This window comes from Oryctolagus cuniculus, chromosome 17, assembly GCF_964237555.1.
Source record: "Oryctolagus cuniculus chromosome 17, mOryCun1.1, whole genome shotgun sequence".
NCBI classification, from domain to species: domain Eukaryota; kingdom Metazoa; phylum Chordata; class Mammalia; order Lagomorpha; family Leporidae; genus Oryctolagus; species Oryctolagus cuniculus.
Genome location: NC_091448.1, coordinates 66,935,846 through 66,955,723, shown reverse-complemented (window position 1 = coordinate 66,955,723; position 19,878 = coordinate 66,935,846). Strand labels below are relative to the sequence as shown.

The following is a 19,878-nucleotide window of genomic DNA, read 5'->3' as shown; positions in this document are numbered from 1 at the left end:
GAAGTAGAGCAGCCGAGATTCAAACTGACACCCATATGGGATGTTAGTGCTTCAGGAAGAGGCTTAACCTTCTACATGCCACAGCACTAGCCCCTTGCTTTTATTATTTTTTTTTTTTAGGAGAAAGATACTGCATTTCTCTAGTCTCTTCCAGGTCTCCCACGTAGGTAGAAGGGACAAGCACTTGGGCATCTTCTACTGCTTTCCCAGGCACAACAGCAGGCAGATGGACTGGAAGTAGAGCAACCAGGACTTGAACTTGTACCCGCCTAGGATGCCAGCATCCCAGGCAATGGGTTTACCATCTATGCCACAATGCTGTTCCCTACAGTAATTCTTTTACAGAATATATTATAATGCTTTCTGTAGAAAAACCATCATATTGTCAGAGAATCATCATCTGAATACTAGAATTGCCTACTTTATTTTTTGTAGGTTTCAAATATTTTTCATGTCAACTGGAAGCTAATAACTGTTGGTGTCAAAAACTAACTTGTTAAAAGACAAATTTAATTGATCTTCATATGTAGCTGTTCTATGTGCCTTAGTTTTTCTAGTTTCTAAGTCATTTAAGAGTCCCCTGGAAACTACAATCTACACCACATATGCATTGGCTGCTAACTCCTAGCACCACCTTGATCAGAATCTATTTTAGGAACATTTGTCACCAGAACAAGGCTTTGACTCAGTATGGAGGATTTACATTCATTTTGGTTTCAATTAGCTTTATCAATGTTCTCTGTTTCACTGTTTTCAGATAGCAAGATCTTACCTGAATTCATTATCACCACATACTAGCATCTATGAAAACTGTATGTGATTTACCCTAAATTAGTTTTCATCATATTCTGGAAAATTCAGATTCACATAAAAAGAGTCCATTAAATCTTAAACCAAGGAATACTCAGAGAAGGGTACGGTTCCTAATAAGCAGGTAATGTTCCCTACGTATTTCTAGAGTAATAAAGGGTTACCAAAAAAATCAGGTCAGCCCAAAATTAGCTGAACCTCATTTGACTTTTTAAATTTCCTATGTCTATCATTTATGGTAAAGAATTATATGGTTTAAAACCACCACATCAAATAATAGTCTTTGTATGTTTTGGAACCACTTATCTTCCCAAACTTAAGGGGTGACTTTTATCCTCCAAAAGCTGAACATATATACACAGATCTTTGTAGACCCTTTTCATGAGCTGTTAGAACTTTCCCACTTAGAAAGATAGAACTGAAAGGGAGCTTGGTCATTTTCTAATTATTATTGTCTATTCTATGCTGATAACCTCAACACAAATCTTCCTTAACATGCAGGAAGGGGCCAGCGCTGTGGCTCAGTGTGTTAAAAGTTGTAGCCTGCAGTGCCAGCATCCTCTATGAGTGACGGTTCAAGTCCCAGCTGCTCCACTTCTGATCCAGCTCTCTGCTAATATGCCTGGGAAAGCAGCAAAGATGGCAGAAGTCCTTGGGCCCTTGCACCCATGTGGAAGACCCAGGGGAAGTTCCTGACTCCTGAATTTGGCCTGGCCAAGCCCCGGTTGTTGCAGCCATGTGGAAAGTAACCCAGTAGATGGAAGATCTCTGTCTCTCCTTCTCTCTCTAACTCTGCCTCTCAAATAAATAAACTTTAAAAAAATGTAGCAAACATTAGGCAGTATTTTACAAACTAAAGGTAGCACAATTTGCTAAAAAAGCAGAAAATTTTATTTTTCCTGGTATTTTCTCTGTTTGCTACTTTGACATCAATGGATCTCAGAATGAAAGGTATCAACAAAATTTTACAGAAATGCTAGGTCAATACCAGACCTGTAGGACAAACTGTCTTAATATAATCTAATTCCTTAACTAAATGCAATTTTTTAAAAGTAAAATAATGTATGGCTTCTTTAAGCTGATTTCTTTACTTCTTCAAAGATGAATGTTTACACACCATAAAATACAATGTATCTTCATTGGAGAAAAATTAAACAGTATAAGAAAATGAAGAAAAGGAAGATCACCAAAGATAAACAGAGTTAACATTTTGATTTAGTCTTTCAATTTAGGGAATATGTATGTGTAAAGGTTTCTTTACTCTAACTGGAATGATTATTTAAGATATTGTGTCTTAAGTTTTATAGTTACTAAGTGATTCTGGAAGAGAGAGAAAATATATAATAGCAAATGAAAAACTGATTCCAAATTCAGGTAAGGCTATTTTTCTTCCTTTTATCCATCAAATACTGCTGTTTAATCAGCTGTGAAAACAGAATCAAGTGTGTGACATCTGGTGATTTTTGTTAATATAGTCTTGTGCTGCTAGTGGGACATTTTGTCACCTGCCCATGAGCTGCTATTTTTAAATTGTTCTTGTCAGCTAGCTATCTTTTAAGTATAGTGTAAAATATAAGGTTTCAGAAACTGGAAGGCACACTTGGTTTTACTGAGTTAAATGATGCTGTGGAAATCTGAGACAGTGTCCCACTTTCCCCGCTGCACATGACTTGATAAATAAGGGTAAGAAGGGACAGAGAGAGATTAGAGAACAGGGTTATATATGGTTGCTCAGAATGTAAAAATCACAGTTTCATATATTCAATTCACACTCATATTCAAAAGGCCAGTTATAAAAAAATCTCTCTACTGTTCCAAGTTTCAGAGTCCAACTAAACCCATACTTTTGCGTCTAAAATAAAAATAGGAATTTTTATTAATTCACATTTACTTTTGGAAGTCATCCCTTCACTTAGGTAATATTTTTTAAGATGGAGGGTAACTACTGTATCGGCCTCTATTCATCCTCTTTGCTCTAGAAAGTTAAGTACTTTAGAGAGTTTTCACGTAACAGGGTTGCTATTTTGTTCAACAAAGGGTGATGGTAAAATGAATATTCTACTGGATTTTACTTCCCATCAATTTTATCTAAAAAGATGGAGATTTAAGGGTACTGCAAAAGGTTTGTGGAAAATGGAACTAAAAGCTAAGTCTATGTTGGTGCAAAAAATTAGAAGCACGCAGTTTTTTCAAAATATACATTTTACATGAACATCTTGAAGGGCTTTCGCACTTTGCTTTACAAAAAAAACCCCCACAGGTTGTAAAAATATGATATGCAAGAAGATATGAGGGCCGGTGCTGTGGCATAGCGGGTGAGGATGCCACTTACAGTGCAGGCATCCCATGTGGGCGCCGGTTCAGATCCTGGTTGCTCCACTTCCAATCCAGCTCTCTGCTATGGCCTGGGAAAGCAGTGGAGGATGGCCCAAGTCCTTGGGCCCCTGCACCTGCGTGGGAGATCCGGAGGAATCTCCTGGCTCCTGGCTTCAGATCGGCATAGCTCCGGCCATTGCAGCCAACTGGGGAGTGAACCAGCGGATGGAGGACCTCCCACTCTCTCTCTTTGCCTCTCCTTCTCTCCTCTGTGAAAATCTGACTTTCAAGTAAAATAAATAATTCTTTAAAAAAAACATATAAAATGGTTTTTTAAAATCCATTTAAAAATGATAAAATTTTGATACTAAAATATTCTCAATATGTTCCAAATAACCAATAAGCAAAAATTGTGATCTTTTGACCTAATGTCAAATCTTAGTTGTTTCACATACCAGTAGTGAATAATTTCTGGCAAATTATTAAATTCTTTGTGCCTTTGTTTCCTCATTTAAAGCTATACCCCAGGACAATTAAATTAGAATTTCTGAAAGTGCTATCCAGGCATACTCTTTTTCCTTTTAGAACTTTCAGTTGATTACAACACAAATGAGGGTGCTTGAAAGTTTGTGGAAAAACAGACTTGAAACCTAAGTTAATTTTGGTGTAAAAAAATTGGAAATTCAAGCATAAGAGGTTCTTCAAAATATCCATAGAAAACACATATTATGGAAAAGCTATGCCAAAAATGTGTGTATCAAAATAAACATCTTTTAATTCAATTTTCCATTAACTTTTGAAGTACTGTCATAATCCTAGGAAAATTAATGAGATGCACTTATAAACATTGTTCAATTTCTATTTACTATCCCCATACACAAAGATTATATAAAACAAGAACAATCACTTCTTGCTGACTCAGAACTTATCCCCTAACAATTTGTGGAATATGCTAATTTTATACAAAACAAACTGATGTGGGTTGAAGGAAGGTAACAAAAAATAGAACCGAGCAATACTTCAAACTATGGAAGCAAATAAAGTATTTTTTCTAGAATAAACAAAATGTAATAAAACTACATTTTTCTAAAATAAAGAGACCTTAGCATTCCATAAAAGAAGGCCAATTTTCTGAAAGGCTGTATAACATTAAATTTAGATTGTGATGAATAATGAAAAATGCCTCTAAAACAGCAAAGGGTTGGCACTTATCCTATTCAAGTTTCTGTCAATTTAAATGTTTTAAAGCACTATTACTGGAAGATACGCTATTTTTTCCCAGTCTTTTTCAGTATACCTTTGAAAAGCAAACCCTTCAATACCAGTTCTCAAATGACACCTGCTTTTTTCATTTTTCAAATCTCAGTTCCATGAATAGGGAAGGAAGAGAAAATTCAAATACATAAAAAATGTTTCATCAGATACTATCCCAAAATAGGCAGCCACGCCTACCTTCTGTTGTTGAGAGGGAGGCTGCGTTAGATGAAGAAGTGACTCCTGTTTTTGGCCAAGATGCCTGCTGTAATTGCGCTTCCTTAGCCACAGGATATGATCTTGCTTCCCAGTGTCAGCTATTTTGCCCACTGTACTAAAGTTGGTATTTCATAATTATTATTCTAGGGTATGGAGAGTATAATTAATCAAACCTGATGACTATGGCTTTCACAGGGTTCCCTAGTAGCCAGGTGAAACTTTCATTTTAAGTAAGAAAAAAAATTTTTGATCACTTCATTCCCCCTCAAAACTCTACTTTCTCATCTCTTTGAGGCATTCTCTCAAACAGAAGTAGAAAAACACATCGTAACAGACAACAGGAAATTATTTTAAAATGACTGTGTAACAGCAAAGAACAGTAGTTTGAGATTTTTAAAACGCAAAGCAAAAAATATCCCCAAATTAGTTCAATTTATAAGCTTCTGTGATCTGATCATCCTGCTTTAGATATTCTTCAGTGTGCTCTGAAGAAAGCACATCAATTGAAGCCCAGTGCTGTGGCACAGAAGGTTAAATCTCCGTCTACAGCACTAGCACTGGGTGCCAGTTCGAGTCCTGGCTACATCACTTCTGATTCAGCTCCCTGCTAATGAGCCTGGGAAAGCAGCAGAAGACGGCACAAGTCCTTGCACCCTGGTACCCACATGGGAGATCTGGAAGAAGTTTCTGGCTCCTGGCTTCAGCCTGGTCCAGCCCTAGCCGTTGCAGCCATTTGGGGAGTGAACCAGTGGATGGAAAACCTCTCTCTCTCTCTCTTTCTCTCTGTAATTCTGTCTTCCAAATAAATAAAATAAAATAAATCTTTTAAAAAAGGCTCTATTTGACTTCTCTGTACTCATATTATCTTTATCATGGGAGAGAAGATTGGAGATGTCTCAAAATTCCCCACAAATATCTTCAACACGGACACACTGTAAGTGCAAACATTACTGAAAACCTGTTAAAGCTTGATGAAAACTCAAGTGTCATCATTTCCTGAACTTCCTATTCTATCATCTCTCCTATTATCCCTTTTCATCCTCTGAATCAACAGATTAAGGTATTTTCTTACTGAGTACATCTCTAAAATTAAACATCACTGTGAACATATTTTTATCATGTTCGCTTTAAGTACATCTTGAAGCTCTTCAGTGCTCATCAACATGATATCCTAATTTTGTTATATTTACTTTATATATATATATATTTTTTTTTTTTTTGACAGGCAGAGTGGACAGTGAGAGAGACAGAGAGAAAGGTCTTCCTTTGCTGTTGGTTCACCCTCCAATGGCCGCCGCGGCTGGTGCGCTGCGGCCGGCGCACCGTGCTGATCCGATGGCAGGAGCCAGATGCTTCTCCTGGTTTCCCATGGGGTGCAGGGCCCAAGCACTTGGGCCATCCTCCACTGCACTCCCGGGCCACAGCCGAGAGCTGGCCTGGAAGAGGGGCAACCGGGACAGAATCCGGCGCCCCGACCAGGACTAGAACCCGGTGTGCCGGCGCCACAAGGTGGAGGATTAGCCTAGTGAGCCGCGGCGCCGGCCAATATTTACTTTATATTATTCAGGTAGACAATTTTGGAAAGTCAACATGACTTAGGAGTACTGTTTTCCTTTTGTCTTTAGGTGGTTTTAAATTATTTATTTATTTAATAGTTTATTTATTTTTATATGAAAGATAGAGATCTTCCATCTGGTGGTTTACTCTCCAAAATCACAACAGCCAGAGCCAGGCCAGGTCAGGCCAAAGATGGCAGACCAGTATACAGTCCATGTCTGCCACATGGGTGCCAGCAACCCTAGCACTGGAGCCATCATCTGCTACCTCCCAGGGTACACATTAGAAGGAAGCTAGAATCAGAAACAGAGAGGATTCAAAGCTGGGCACTTCGATACGGGAAGCACAGGGCCAAGCAGTGTCTTAATTGGTGCACAAAATACCTGCTCCTTTAGGTGATTTTTTTTTTTAATGATAGCACATTTATCCTTCAACCACCACTACTTATTTATGGAAAATACAAAATTTTGACAACACGCATAAGAAAGCTTTTAACATTTAGCGGCAGTCTTGTTGGAAGGAAGTCACTATTGTATGGATGTGAAGATTTACCGTATTACTGAAGCCAGGCAACTGGCATAAGCCAGCACTGTGGTACAGTGGGAAAATCCACCATCTGCAATGCCAGCATCCCATTTCAGCACCAGTTTTTGTCCCAGCTGCTCCATTTCTCTCTTTTTTTTAAAACAATAGTATTTTATTTTTTATTTTTTAATTTTTTATTTTTTGTTGTTGTTGTTGTTGTTGACAGGCAGAGTGGACAGTGAGAGAGAGAGACAGAGAGAAAGGTCTTCCTTTGCCGTTGGTTCACCCTCCAATGGCCGCCACGGCCGGCACACCACGCTGATCCGAAGCCAGGAGCCAGGTACTTCTCCTGGTCTCCCATGGGGTACAGGGCCCAAGCACTTGGGCCATCCTCCACTGCACTCCTGGGCCACATCAGAGAGCTGGCCTGGAAGAGGGGCAACCAGGACAGAATCTGGTGCCCCGAACGGGACTAGAACCTGGTATGCCGGCGCCACAATGCGGAGGATTAGCCTATTGAGCCGCAGTGCCGGCCCCTTTGTTTTTGTTTGTTTGTTTGTTTTGACAGGCAGAGTGGACAGTGAGAGAGAGAGAGACAGAGAGAAAGGTCTTCCTTTGCCGTTGGTTCACCCTCCAATGGCCGCCACGGCCCGGCACACTGCTGCCGGCGCATCGCACTGATCCGAAGCCAGGAGCCAGGTGCTTCTCCTGGTCTCCCATGAAGTGCAGGGCCCAAGCACTTGGGCCATCCTCCACTGCACTCCCGGACAACAGCAGAGAGCTGGCCTGGAAGAAGGGCAACTGGGACAGAATCCGGTGCCCCAACAGGGACTAGAACCCAGTGTGCTGTCGCCACTAGGTGAAGGATTAGCCTATTGAGCCGCGGCGCCAGCCCCGGCTGCTCCATTTCTAATCTAGCTCCCTGCTAATGGCTTGGGAAAAGCAGCAGAATATGGCTCAAGTGCTTGGGCTCTTGCACCCATATGGGAGACCTGAATGAAGGTCCTGGTCAGCCCTGGCCATTGTGGCTATTTGGGGAGTGAATCAATGGATGGAAAATCTCTCTCTCTCTCTCTCTGCTCTCTTCTCTCTGTGTAACTCTGACTTTCAAATTAATAAATAAATCTTTTTAAAAAAAATAGTAGAAAATAGGGCGCTGGTGCTGCAACATGGTGGGTAAAGCCGCTGCCTATAGTGCCAGCATCCAATATGGGCGCCAGTTCAAGACCCGGCAGCTCCACTTCCAATCCAGCTCTCTGGTATGGCCGGGGAAAGCAGTAAAAGATGGCCCAAGTCCTTGGGCTCCCGCACCTACGTGGGAGACCCAGAAGAAGCTCTTGGCTCCTTGCTTCTGATTGGCACAGCTCCAGCCATTGTGGCCATCTGCAGAGTGAACCAGAGGATGGAAGACCTCTCTCTCTCTCTCTGCCTCTGCTCTGCCTCTCTGTAACTCTGCCTTTCAAAATAAATAAATAAATCCTTTAAAAAATAGTAGAAATTATTTGAACATTTTATAGTGCCAGGGCTTTTACTTAATCTTCTTACTCATTCTATTAAGTCTTTTCTTTTAATGATGAGGACACTGGAGCTTTAAAGAGGGTTTGGCCTGGCCCAGCCCTGGCCGTTACAGCCATTTGGGGAGTGAACTACCAGATGGAGGATCTCTCTCTTTCTCTGTCTCTCTCTGTCTCTTCCTCTTTCTCTCTGTAACTCTTTCAAATGAATAAAAAAAAAAACTTTATAAAAAATAAAATGCAAGTATAATTATGTCATAATAATCATCAGACACACAGTGCCATAAACCAAATTAAAAGTCTCCCAAGTAGAAAAGGAAAGAAGGAAATTCAAATACCCTAACCAGAGAACAATGACACAGTGATGTCTGTGATCACAAGGAAGTATTCAATTCATAGGAAATCAACATGAGTGATAGGATGAACTGAAAAGTTTCAACCATATCAGGGCTGCATACTAAGTGTCTGACAACTTATTAGGATGTAACGTAAGCACAAGCCAGCAGGCTTTTATAGAGAGCCTCATATTTCCAAGTACAGTAAAGAAATCTATGCAGAGGTGGTTGGACATGCAATAAAAATAGGTCATCACAACTGGAATAAGGTATTTACATTATCCTGTAGCAAGGTACACTTCTTGTACTATGCTAATGCTACTCTCAACAGAACCAACATTCACAAAATTCTGCAAAGGTACTGTATAGAATATAATCTAAGATCTCTTGACAATCTTTTATTTCTAGAAGAAAAAAATAGGCCAAGATAAAATGGGTATATATAAAGAAAAGTAGCTAAATATTTTAGAATAGTTAGGACAGGTCTATAGCTATGGATGGCAGAGAAGGAAGACATAGTCTTAGAAGATACGAAAAACAGGCCGGCGCCGCGGCTCACTAGGCTAATCCTCCGCCTAGCGGCGCCAGCACACCGGGTTCTAGTCCCGGTCGGGGCGCCGGATTCTGTCCCGGTTGTCCCTCTTCCAAGCCAGCCCTCTGCTGTGGCCAGGGAGTGCAGTGGAGGATGACCCAGGTGCTTGGGCCCTGCACCCCATGGGAGACCAGGAAAAGCACCTGGCTCCTGGCTCCTGCCATCGGATCAGCGCGGTGCGCCGGCCGCGGCGGCCAATGGAGGGTGAACCAACGGCAAAGGAAGACCTTTCTCTCTGTCTCTCTCTCTCACTGTCCACTCTGCCTGTCAAAAAAAAATAAAAAATAAAAAAAAAAAAGGATACGAAAAACACAAAACAGTCTGTGCAATATTGTTTTTTTAAAAAACATTGTTCTCACTTTTAAATTAAATATGCTTTAAATTACCATATACCTAATCTTGTCACTGAAGAAACATGTGTTAACAGGGGCTAAATATAACAATGAATAATGAATAAGATATTTTATCCTGCTTCTGAAAGTTTTAAAATTCAGCTTTTCTCAAAATATTTTTATTGTCTTCATATCTTACTAACTAGTCACTTTTCACTGGAAACTGAGAAAAGCAGGAGAAACTCTTATGAGTGTGAAACAATGGTAAAATGGATTTCTGGTGTGGCTAAAGAAAAATGAGTGTCAGGTGTTCAGAATCCGCCGCACTATGTAAGGGCGCAGCGAGAAGCAGAAAGGATCAAGTTCCTCACAACTCTGGAAGACACCTCGGTCCATACAAGATGGACATCCCAGTGGCTAATTCTTCACAGTGTTCAGATATTTAGGCCCTAACCCAAGTATAGTGGATATTTCCACAGATAATTTGTATTACAGGTTTTTAAAATATCATATGGTCATTAAAAAGTATTATAAATCATAAAAAAAGATCTGGAATTACAAATGTAACATCAATATCCATCCTGAATTTGCATTGGTTCTAAACACAGAAAGCCCCAATATTGCCCGCCTTAGGATTTTCTGTCTTATTTTATTTAAACTAAAACATTTACATAGTTTAAGATGTTTTCCTTGTATTTTAGCCTCAGAGGAAGCAAAGGGTCACTGGCTGCTTTATAATAGTGATACTTCCTGTACTAGAAAAGTGATTCCATTTTAGTAAAGTGGCTTCTATATGAAGTTTTCTGTAGTCTTTAGAGAGTGGTTTACTAAATCTCATACTTCTTTGCAGTATATCTGGACATTAATTAATTATTCAGGTAGAGCTGAGGATTCCAAATACACAAAGCCTACAAAACTTGGCTTCTGGTCTAATGCTATAACCTTGACCTCAGCTATCCAACACACGCTTCTGCCAGAACTCAATCTTGATTACGGGTAGCCAAACACAAGTTTAAAAAATAATCAACTTTAAAATCATTCCACAGGCCAGTGCTGTGGCTCACTTGGCTAATCCTCCACCTGCGGCGCCGGCACCCCGGGGTTCTAGTCCTGGTTGGGGGCCAGATTCTGTCCTGGTTGCTCCTCTTCCAGTCCAGCTCTCTGCTGTGGCCCAGGAAGGCAGTGGAGGATGGCCCAAGTGCCTGAGCCCTGTACCCGCATGGGAAACCACGAGGAAGCGCCTGGCTCCTGGCCATTTTAGGGGTGAACCAGCAGAAGGAAGACCTTTCTCTCTTTCTCTCTCTCTCTCTCTAACTCTGCCTGTCAAAAATAAAATAAAATAAAATAAAATAAAATAAAATAAAATAAAATAAAAACATTCCACAATGCTTTACAGAAGCAAAATAAAAACAAACACAAACCAAAAAAAAAAATCACAATTATTAAAAAGCTGATTTTTGCTTAAAACACCAAGCAAGGAATGGACATATGAATATTCCTAACCTGCAAAATGATTCCTCCACATTATATCAGCGAAACTCATTGGTGGGCCACTGGGAGGGTAGTGTTTACCTTTCAGAGGCTCATGATCAGTCCTTATCATATCCATTAAGGAGTTCTCCAACGAGTGCAAGTTAAAAGTGTCATAGGGCCTACTCCGGTCCTAAAAGTAAAAACACAGAATAAGATAATACATAAAATTACTTTAAAAAATTAACATTCTAACATTTGCTTCCTGTTGTGGACTGATGATATGAATGAATGCTACAGATAGCTCTAATAACAGTCATTCTTTTCATTAAGTTTAATAAATGTTTTCTAATTAATTAAATCACATCTTGCCCTGTAATATTCTATAATGTATATGTCCCACTACTTCACACTGACTTTCTCTCAAATGAACTAAAAAGGTAAATTCAAAATGAAGACTCAGGGTAGGCATTTGGCCTAGCAATTAAGATGCCATTCAAGACACTCACATCAATATTGGTGTGCCTGGGTTTGATACTCGCCTCTGGCTCCTGACTCCAGCTTTTTGCTAATGCAGATCCTGGGAGGCACAAGTGATAGCTCAGGTAACTGGATTCCTGTCATCCATGTGGGAGTCTTGGACTCAGTTCCCTCCTAGCCCTGGCCATCCTGTGCATTTGGGAAGTGAACCAGTAGATTGGAGCTCACTCTCATCTGTTTCACTGCTTCTCAAATATATAATTTTGTTTAAAAAAAAAAAGAGTCAAGTGCATCAGCTTAACCCTCTGTCTGTTATCCAATCCTTGCCTTCACTGTCAAATGAATACTTTCTGTCTCCCCAGAAGATAATAATAATAAGTCTACAAACAACATATCTTTCCTGAAAAATCAAGAAGTAATCAAAATTTCAATGTCATTTTATTGAATATCTTTAATATTTATGGCCAATAAGTTCCACATATAATATACACTTTTCAAAAGCAAAAACATGTCCAAAGTGTTAAAATTGCCTTTTGAAAAGCACTCACATGAAAAGTTGAACCCAAAGTACTGTTTTCATGATGTTAGATTAAAAAACACTTTAAAAACAGATAGCTAATACAAATTACATACAGCAAAAAGAAAAAAAAAAAAAAACATTGTTCCATCAAACTTAAGTCACAGGAAACCATCACCTACAAACTTTCCTTTGTAGTCACAGCTTAAAGAGAAGGGCAGATCACAGCCAGAGATAATACTTTAGAATAGATCCAATCTGCTTTGTTTAAGAAAAGCATACATTTCCAGAGCCAAACCAAATCAAATGACAGTGATAAGAGATGACTGTCTGGGTCTTGAACAGTTTATCAGCCTTGTCATTTACCCTCTCCTAAGGCCAACATTCTTCAGTTATATGTCTCTACCCTTCGACAAGAAGAGACATGGAATATTTTCTTTGGTTCTCCATTTTGGTCTCTATGTAATCCAACATCTTTTCTTTTACCTTTAAAGTATTCCTACGATCATTTGTTTTGCTTTGGGTTTACAGTATCAGTGGAAACTAATTCCCTAAGAAGTAAAGGTTAATTTCCAGAAATGCAGGCTTATCTGTTGCCATAAGAAGTATCATATTCTTTGTTCCAAATAAAAAGCCAGATGTAACAAAGCATGCTGATGAAGAGGCAAAATGAAAACCTATTTCTGGCATTGACAATCACAGAATGAATATTTAGGTGCCTTCCATCACATCCACATTTCTAACTTGAGCCCTATGGACATGGGACTGTTTGAGAACAGGCTGACAAGGTAAGAGAACTGTCAGAAAAGACTCTTTCCAGCCAGCATAATTTTTTTTTCATTTAATCCTTGGTATAATCTTTCAAGTTTGTTAACAACATACCCATTTTATACATGAGGAAGATGAGGTTCAGAGAATATTAAAACCCAGATCAAACTTCAAAGCCAATACCCAAGAAGCATAAAAATCCATTTTGGGGACAGCATTGTGGCATGGTAGGTTAAGCCTGCTACCTGCAACAGTGGCATCCTATGTGGGTGCCAGTTCAAGTCCCAGCTGCTCCACTTCCTATCCAGCTCCCTGTTGATGCATCTGGGAAAGTAGTAGCAGACAGCCCAAGTGCTTGGGCCCCTGCACCCATGTGAGAGAACCAGAAGGTCCCAGCTTCTGGCTTCCTCCTGGCCCAGGCCTGATAATTGGTGTCATTTGGAAAGTGAACCTGTTTAAAGAGTTAATCCAATTCATATGTGGTAGTAAATGGTCACTCTTATACAAGTATAGTAATCTGCCTAACTACTAATTATACAACCTTCTGACTAGGTAGTACTAAGTTCTTGTCACAAATATATATCAGAGATTAGATGAGCAAACGTCAGAAAAATTGGTGAGGGTGTTGGATAGGGGGAATTCACCTGCCTAAATTTAAGTGGTTTTTAAACCTGTCAAAATCACATGTAGAACTGGTTCAAACATCCATGGGCTCCAGCTCAAATCCACCTACACAAAATTCAAAAAATAAATGTCTCAGGCGACTCATGATTGGCTGAGCACTACTAAGCTGGATGATTATTTAAGTTTTTACACCTCATTCTGTTGAGTTAAATTGGACAGTAAAATAATGGCAAGGAAGGCAATAAATAAGCCTGGCCACTTTGCAGAGGGTCAGCTTTGCAGTTTTCTGACTGACTGCAGTTTAAAGAGGCATTTGGTACTGTGGTTCTTAAAAACCCAAACTTTGACAGGGCTGTTGTTGGGGCATAGTGAGCAGAGCCGTCACCTGCAACGCCAGCATCGCTTACGGGTGCCAGTTTATGTCTCGGCTCTTTGAAATCAAAATTTGATTTCAGGGGCTGGCACTTGGGTGCAGCAGGTTAAGATACGCCTGCAATGCTGGCATCTCATATGGGCATCTGTTTGAGTCCTGGCTGCTCCACTTCTGATCCAGCTCCCTGCTAATGCAACCTGGGAAAGCAGCAGAATGCGGCCCTTGTGGGAGACATGGATGAAATTCCTGGCTCCTGGCTTCAGCCTGGCCCAGCCCCAGCTGTTGAGGCCATTTGCAAACCAGCAGATGGAAGGGCTCTCTATCATTTTCTCTCTGTAAATCTGCCTTTCAAATAAATAAATCTTTTAAAAAATTTGATTTTTAAAGTCAGGTTCTTCCAGTTACCACCATATCACTTTGAACAAGTTTCTAATATTTCATTATCTTCATCTATAAAATGGAGATAATCTTCTCTTTACAGTGGTTTTCAGTACTGCATAGCAGAACATACAAGGCTATGGTAGCTACTGTAATATTAGGAAGAACTTAAGACTTGTGTGATGCCATTTCAGAGTGCTGGAATATAGATTTTAAAACCCGGAAGTTCACGGATGCTAATAAAACAGTGTTCACTAATGCTCAACAGATGAAAGCATATGACACATGAAAGGCATAACAAAATTTTCACAGGCTTCTAAACTAAATAGATTATGGTCCTCTGAAAGACTTATTTTCTCATTAAAATTAATTCTACCCATGTCTCATCAATTTATATTTGTCACATACCATTCACCCTTTTTGTTTTACAAGTAAGAAACATTGCTGAAATAACTGATTAACCAGGAAGCCTATGAGGACAGAACAAAAAAAATCAGAAAAACTGAAAAAAATTTGTAGTAAAATTAATAAGCAGACATTATGCACAGTGAAAACTAGCCTACAATTTAGCATTCAATGACAAAAATTACAGTGGCAACTACCCTACGTCCTTTTTCACATTTTTTGTTTTCTCAATACTGGGGGAAAAGAACACAACTTCTTTTGTTTTCCTGCTTGGTTTTAGTTTGGTTTTGTTTTTTCAGGAAGTATTAGAAAACCTATAAATAATGCATCCTGGGGCCAGCACCATGGTGTAGTAGGTTAAGCATCTGTCTGTGGTGTTGGCATCCTTTTTGGGCACCAAGTCGAGTCCTGGCTGCTCCACTTCTGATCCAACTCCCTGCTGATGGCCTGGGAAAGCAGTAGCGGATGGATCAAGTGATTGGGCCCTGCAACCACATGGGAGACCCAGAAGAAGCTCCTGGCTCCTCGCTTCGTATTGGCTTAGCTCTGGCCATTGCAGTTCACTCCCTGGGGAGTGAACCAGGGATAGAAGATCTCTTTGTCACTCCCTCTCTCCATAACTATGCCTTTGAAATAAATAAATAAATAAATCTTAAAAAAAAACAATAATGCATCCCATTATTGATTATTTGAAGATAACCAATGACAGATGTCATCAGTTGTATACAGGAACAACACACCCTTTCTGCCTAAGTCCTGTTCTCTTCCTCCAGCCTGACTTAAAATTAATAAATTTATCAAGCATCAAATATTATGTGACTGGTACTGTTCTAACATGCCATATGTAACCTTGCAACTCTGAAGTAGGTGACTTTTTTTTTTTTTTTTTTGGACAGGCAGAGTGGACAGTGAGAGAGAGACAGAGAGAAAGGTCTTCCTTTGCCGTTGGTTCACCCTCCAATGGCCGCCACTGCTGGCGCGCTGTGGCCGGCGCACCGCGCTGATCCAATGGCAGAAGCCAGGTACTTCTCCTGGTCTCCCATGGGGTGCAGGGCCCAAGCACTTGGGCCATCCTCCACTGCACTCCCGGGCCACAGCCGAGAGCTGGCCTGGAAGAGGGGCAACCGGGACAGAATCTGACGCCCCGACCGGGACTAGAACCTGGTGTGCCGGCGCCGCAAGGCGGAGGATTAGCCTAGTGAGCCGCGGCGCCGGCCAGTAGGTGACTTTTATACCCATTTTATAAATTAAGCAATTGGGTTCAGAGAGATTAAGTAAGTGCTTCAAGGATATGGGACCAGTAAGGCATGGAGCCAGGGCTTAAACCCAGTCCAATCCAGACCACGCTTTTAAAAGCACTCACTGTAGTGCTTCCTTGACTTCCTGCTAATGCATCCAACCTGAAGTCTTTTTGTTTTTTAAGATTTGTTTATTTTATTTGAAAGGCAGAGTTACAGAGAGGCAGAGGCAGAGGGAGAGAGAGAGATTTCTTCCATTTGCTGGTTCACTCCCCAAATGACTGCAATGATCAGAGCTGCACTGATCTGAAGCCAGGAGCCAGGAGCTTCTTCTGGGTCTCCCATTTGGGTGTAGGGGCCCAAGGGCTTGGGCCAGCTTCTACTGCTTTCCCAGGCCATAGCAGAGAGCTGGATTAGAAGTGGAGCAGCCGAGACTCAAACCGGCACCCATATGGGATGCCAGCACTGCAGGTGGCAGCTTTACCCACTATGCCACAGCGTCAGCCCCTCAACCTTAAATCTTCATTACAAACACATCTCTTTAACCTAATCTTGCCATAAGCCTGACAGAGGTCTCTTTAACCCCACCCTACCACACAGGCAACCTCACTAGCCCTTGGTCAATTATCCTCGTTCAACTAACAACTAGTTAACCCAAAAAAGCTGTTGATCTAACCCCACAACACAGCTCTGAGTCTGCCTCTATCAGCCCTTCCTCATTTATCTGCCCTTTTCTTGGAAGAGGAATTCAGGATCCTTTCCTCTTTTGGGCTCATACCCAGACTTTCTTCTCATGGAAATACAAAGTAGAAGGCTTCAAGTGCCAACAGCATCTGAGGAAAAAAGTAGCTCTGGAATCAAACACTAAAATTAACCATGCCGCCTATGTGCTACACACTGCACTAACTGATTTACAGCCATGATCTCGACCCTCCCCACAACCCTCCAGAGCAAGGATTATCTCCATTTCAGAGAGGGGAAGAAAACCTGAGCTCAGAAATGTTGCATAGCTGCTCAAAGTCACAGAACTCGTCAGAAATCAGGATGTGTCTCTGACTCTCAAGTCCCTGCCAGTAATGTTCTAGTGCTTCTACATTAATCAGTTACAGTGTGCTCCTTGAACAAGGAGGGCTTGGTTGGGAAGAATGGGAAGAAAACAACCAAAAATCAAAAAGTGAACAGATGCTTGAAAAGGCTAGGAAATGATAAATACAGTCATAGGATAATACAGCCAAACCAGAGAGGAATTCCTGGGGGTGGTATTGTAGCACAGTAGGTTAGTCTGCCACTTGTGACACTGGTATCTCATATCAGAATGCTCTACTTCTAAACCAGTTACTGGCTCCTGGCTCCTGCCAGCTCCAGCCCCAGCTGTTGAGGCCATTTGGGGACTGAATGAGCAGATGGAAGACCTCTGTCTCTCCCTCTCTCTCAGTAACTCCACCTTTCAAAAATCTTTGTTTTTAAAAATTCAGTATACAGGCAGGTTGAATAGGTAACATGCAAATACTATGCCATTTTATATATAGGACTTATGCATCAGTGGATTTTGGTCTCCTGTATGTTAGTATTCTGGGGAGGTGGGAGTCCTGGAACAAATTCAGGGGGATGACTATATTAATATGTACCCACCAAAAATACACATTGGCTTATTTTTCCCTAAATGTAAAATAGTGCACACTGTTCTGTAACTGGCCTCTTTTAATCAGAACCGTGCTTTTGAGATAAGCCCCTAATAATACACATGCTCTTGCTCATTTCCCCAACCATATACATATCCTACCTACAAAGTACATGCATATTAACTATATTAAAATAATCAAATAATCATCCCAAGATACATTCTATAAAATGATTGTTCATTCTGAAATTTCTTTCCCATCACATCACATCTTCTCTAAACTTCTGTTTTGGCCTTTTAACATCATCTCTTCCATGCTTTGTTTACTTTGGCATAATGGTTACCTGTCCCTAGTTTCCATGAAAGATATCACTAATAATGAAACACAAGTATCTATGGAAGTTGCCAGCCCTGAGTAAAAACCAAACAGGTAATACATCCAAAAGCTCAACATGGAGTAATTTCTTTTTTATTTATTTATTTATTTGACAGGTAGAGTTATAGACAGTGAGAGAGACAGAGAAAGAGAGAGAGAGACAGAGAGAAAGGTCTTCCTTCCGTTGGTTCACTACCCAAATGGCCGCCATGGCAGGTGCTGCATTAATCCAAAGTCAGGAGCCAGGTGCTTCTTCCTGGCCTCCCACGCAAGTGCAGGGGCCCAAGCACTTGGGCCATCCTCCACTACCCTCCCAGGCCACAGCAGAGAGCTGGACTCGAAGAGAAGCAACCAGGACTAGAACCCAGCGCCCATATGGGATGCCGGCGTCGCAGGCGGAGGATTAACCAAGTGAGCCACGGCGCCAGCCCCAACATGGAGTAATTTCAAGCACAGAATCTGCTTAAGAATATGATAAATAACAAACAGGATGGTTAATAATACTAGATGGAGGCAACAATTAGATAAGCTGAAAAGAAAATTTCTAATAACTGGGGCATTTGGCCTAGGGGTTAAGACACAAGTTGGGATGCTCACATTCCATTTTGCTATGCCTGGGTTCAACTCCTGACTCTGCTCCTGATTCCAGTTTCCTGCTAATGCATACCCTGGGAAGGTAGCAAGTGATGGATCAAGGACTTGAGTTCCTGCCACAGGGTCCTACAAGACCCTGACTGAATTTCTGGCTCCCATCTGGCCCAGCCCTAGCTGTTACAGTCAATTCGGACCTGAGCTAGGATGTGGGAATTATTTCTCTTTCTCTGGCCCCCCACCCCCAACCTGTTTGTCTCTCAAATAAATAAAAAAACTGCTATAAAATACGTGCTTCTAAACCAATTGCTGCTGTTACTTGCCATGACCCATCAAACGTATGAGGTTCCTATATCAAATTGAATTTACTGTAGAAGTGAGTAGCCTGATACACATTTGCCCTAAGATTAAAATCTCTCCCAAATAAAGTAAAACCTAACCTCATTAATCTGAAGGGAGGGGCCAGGAACTGTGGCTTAGCCAGTAAAGCTGCCACCTGCAGTGCCGGCATCCCATATAGGCGCCAGTTCAAGTTCCGGCTGCTCCACTTCCAATCCAGCTCTCTGCTATGGCCTGGGAAAGTAGTAGAAGATGGCCCAAGTTCTTGGGCCCCTGCACCCAAGTGGAAGACCCAGAAGAAGCTCCTGGCTCCTGGCTTCAGATCAGTGCAGCTCTGATCATTGCAGCCATTTGGGGAGTGAACCAGCAGATGGAAGACCTCTGTCTCTCTCTCTGCCTCTCTAACTCTGCTTTTCAAATAATTAAATAAATAAATAATCTTTTTAAAAGAATCTGAAGGGAAGTAGAATAAACATTTTCAAATGTATACTTTTATTTCCTCCTCTGTGAGCATCAAACCCTTCAGTCAATGGTGTCTTTTAACCATCCCAAATGAGACTATTACATTTGCAGCTCTCTAGAAAAGGTGACTCCACACTCTCAATGTGTATAGATTGGCAACTTAAGACTTCTTATATTTAACCTAAAGAACTTCAAAAACTAAAACTTTTCTCCCTCCTTTGGAGAGGTTACAAAAAAAAAAAAAAAAAAAAAAAAAAAAAAAAACCAAGAGGCTGGTTTTATCTGTTTCCAAGAGGTACTCAAAAATTAAATGAGCATGACTCAACTTCAAGCATCCTTCTGCTGACTCTTTCTGCTCCAAACCGAATCTTCCTTCATTGTTCTCATTGGTTTTGGCCAGACAGGTCAGAACAGTGGCTGAGGATATCAGACACAGGGAAATATGGCTTTTAAAATCACTGCATTTTTTAATGACCCTACATATTGAGGCCACATCCAGCAGACTAAATGCTAGAGGGGTCAACAGTACAGAAAGTATAAATGTCTACTGTTGCCATTGCTAACTGTCATAAACAGTTCATAGTTAAACATACAATGTATTTTATTTTTTTTTTAACTTTTATTTAATGAATATACGTTTCCAAAGTACGAATAATGGATTACTATGGCTTCCCCCCCATACCGTCCCTCCCACCCACAACCCTCCCCTTTCCCACTCCCTCTCCCCTTCCATTCACATCAAGATTCATTTTCGATTATCTTAATATACAGAAGATCAGCTT

General features: G+C 40.8%; 1 long non-coding RNA gene across 2 annotated transcripts in view; it reads right to left on the bottom strand.

Moving 5' to 3' along the window:
- Positions 1–19,314, bottom strand: part of LOC127489694 (uncharacterized) — a 33,963-nt gene extending 14,649 nt beyond the window's left edge. For both annotated transcript variants that reach the window (XR_007917612.2, XR_011383796.1), the window contains exon 1: positions 10,958–19,314. This is a non-coding gene — a long non-coding RNA (uncharacterized lncRNA). The remainder of the gene's footprint in view (positions 1–10,957) is intronic.
- Between the last annotated feature and the right edge of the window lie 564 nt (positions 19,315–19,878).